A 3,598-nucleotide genomic window follows, 5' to 3' on the forward strand; every position below is an offset into this window, starting at 1 on the left:
TACTTCCCTACTACTTATTTAAGTAGTTAGGTCTTCATGAATTAAAACCTACCAATATGACTCTGCAACTCGTGGATCTCTCCATCAAGTACCCAAAGGGCATAATAGAGAATGTCACAGTCAAGGTCCAAGATTTTTACTACCCAGTTGATTTTGTCATTTTAGATACTGAAGTGGCCTGTGACTCCATTCCTATCATCTTGGGACGTCCTTTTCTTGCAACTGCTAATCCTCTCATAAATTATCGGGACGATTCAATGACATTGTCTTTCAGGAACCTTTCTGTCGAACTCAATGTATTCAAATTAATAAAACAATTTCCCGATCCTATAATGGAGGGCGAGATTAGCTTGGTTGATAGTCTGGAACATGATTATTTCACAAACTCTTTTCCCCTAGACGAGATACACCAATTTATTTCTTTTGATAATCCTGAGTTTGATGATGACTCGTACATAAAGGATGTCCACGGATTATTAGAGTTGGTACCACTATTTGATCCTACTGCTGCGTTGCAAACTGATTCAGAAGAACCGGATTCGCTCTTTTCCATTGCAGAGATGATCCCTCACGAATCTTTGATCCCCAATCATCCAACTCCAGATTTAATACCTCTACCCTCTGATTTGAAGTACGTGCATCTCGATCTCGATGGTAGTCACCCTATAATAATTTCTGCTCACTTGACTACCAACGAAGAGGCACGTTTGATTCATGTCATTCGTGAACACCGCTCCGCTATCGGATGGTCCTTAGATGATATCAAGGGAATAGACCCTAGCATATGCACGCATCGCATACATCTCGATGATAGCACAAAGACATCGCGAGAACCACAACGCTGCCTTAATCCCGCTATGAAGGAAATGGTGAGAACCACATCTGATAGTGATTGGGTTAGTCCTGTCCACGTTGTTCCCAAAAAGTCCGGCATTCAAGTTGTACAAAATGAAAATGGTGAGTGCATCTCCACTCACATTCCATTAAAATGGAGAATTTGCATTGACTATCGCAAACTTAATGCCAGAACACATAAAAATCACTTCCCTCTCCCATTCATTGACCAGATGCTAGAACGTTTAGCCGGTCATGCTTACTACTGTTTTCTTGATAGCTATTCCGGATACTTCCAAATTGTCATCGATCCCGCCGATAAAGAAAATACAACTTTCACGTGTCCCTTTGAAACCTTTGCATACAGACGAATGCTTTTTGGTCTTTGTAATGCCCCAGGCACCTTCCAACGCTGCATGCTTCAAATTTTCAGTGATATGGTGGAACGTTATATGAAAATCTTCATGGACGATTTTTCCATCTACGGAAATTCCTTTGACGACTGCCTATCCAACCTTTCTAAAGTATTAACGCATTGCGAAGAGAAAAATCTGGTACTCAATTGGGAGAAGTGTCATTTCATGGTTACCAAAGGACTTGTTCTAGGTCATATTATTTCGAAAGACGGGATAGAGGTTGATAAAGCTAAAATTGTTAAAATTGCTTCGCTACCTTTCCCACGTACAGTTCGTGATATCCGTGCCTTTTTAGGCCACGCTGGGTTTTACAGGAGATTCATTCAGGATTTTTCTAAAGTTGCTCGACCTTTAACCAATCTCCTGCTTAAGGATGCAGTATTCGACTTCAATTTCAATTGCAAACAAGCTTTTGATACTCTAAAAACCGCTCGACTACCGCTCCTATCATTCAACCCCGATTGGTCTCAACCATTCGAACTAATGTGTGACACTAGCGACTTTGCTATTGGCCGCATTAGGCCAACGACGTGATGACAAACCCATTGTCATTTACTACGCTTAGTAAAACTCTTAATGACGCTCAACGTAATTACACAACAACAACCGAAAGAGTTCCTAGCTGTTGTCTATGCTTATGCTTTGGATAAGTTTCGCCCTTACCTAGTTGGAACATCCACCATCGTATATACTGACCATGCCGCACTTCGGTACTTACTCGCGAAAAAGGACGCAAAACAATGATTGTTCCGCTGGATCCTTCTCTTGCAAGAATTCACCCTGGAAATCAAAGACAAGAAAGGAACCGAAAATGTCGTGGCCGACCATTTATCAAGGCTGGTTGGTGATATTGATAGTGATTCTGAAGCCATCTGTGATTCCTTCCCAGACAAATATTTGTACTCTATTTTCTCATCTCCATGGTACGCGGATATCGTTAACTACCTAGTTACTGAGGAAGTTCCTTCCTCTTGGTCACGTCCTGTTCATAAAAAAAATTTATCCACTGTAAAATATTATTTTTGGGATGACCCCTACCTCTTTAAGTATTGTTCTGACCAACTCATTCATTCGCCATTTGCATTCGGTGGGAGCACACCGACGTATTATCCTTTTGCCATGAACAATCTTGTGGAGGTCATTTTAGTGGAAAGAAAACTATGGCCAAGGTATTACAATGTGGCTTTTACTGGCCTACCCTTTTTCACGATGCACACGAACATTGCATAGCTTGCATTCATTGTCAGCACCTAGGTCGAATTACCAAACGAAATATGATGCCCCTAAATCCTATCTTGATAGTGGAAATTTTTGATGTTTGGGGCATTGATTTTATGGAACCTTTCCCTATTTCTCAAGGTTTTCTATACATTTTAGTCACTGTAGACTATGTGTCCAAATGGATTGAGGCACTCGCATGTCGCTCAAATGACCATAAGACTGTCGTGAAATTTGTTAAAGAAAACATTTTATCTCGTTTTGGTGTCCTAAAAGCTATCATCAGTGATGGGGGTACACATTTTTGTAATAAAATTTTTGGGTTTTTAATGAAAAAATATGGAGTTACTCACAAGGTTGCTACTCCATATCACCCATAAACGAGTAGCCAAGTGGAAGTCTCCAACAGAGAGATAAAGTCTATTCTGGAGAAAACTGTCAACCCATCAAGAAAGGACTGGTCTCTCCGCTTATCGGATGCCTTGTGGGCATACCGAACAGCATTTCAGACACCTATAGGGATGTCTCATTACCGCATTGTTTTTGGAAAACATTGTCATCTGCCAGTTGAACTTGAACATCGTGCCCTTTGGGGGATCAAAAGCCTCAATTACAATATCATCGAAGCAAGCGAGAAGCGAAAACTGCAATTAAATGAGCTTGAGGAGATTTGGAGTGATGCTTATGATCTCTCGAAATCCTACAAAGCTAATATGAAAAGAGTGCACGACAAGCACATTTTGCGTAAGGATTTTAAAATTGGCCAAAAAGTTTTTCTTGCATAACCTCAGATTACACATTTTTCTGGTAAATTGAAAACACGATGGTCGGTCCTTTCATTGTGTCAATCGTGAAACATTATAGGGCAATCTCTTTGTTTAATCCAACAATAACAATAATTTCAAGTCAATGGACAATGCCTAAAATATTACACCTAATTACCTTTCACGGATGTTGAAGCGGACTCTTCTTCAGGATCCGGTCTACATAGATTAGATGTTTCATTTGGCGTACTCAATCTTGTTTCTATAGAGGGTACGCCATTTTGGTAGCCAGGCCATCTTCTATCTTATGATCTCCAAAGTTCTTTGAAGTGTGTGGTTGCAAGCACCAGAACCTTAGTCCACGAA

Source organism: Coptis chinensis, chromosome 7 (genome assembly GCF_015680905.1).
Source record: "Coptis chinensis isolate HL-2020 chromosome 7, ASM1568090v1, whole genome shotgun sequence".
Lineage (NCBI taxonomy): Eukaryota > Viridiplantae > Streptophyta > Magnoliopsida > Ranunculales > Ranunculaceae > Coptis > Coptis chinensis.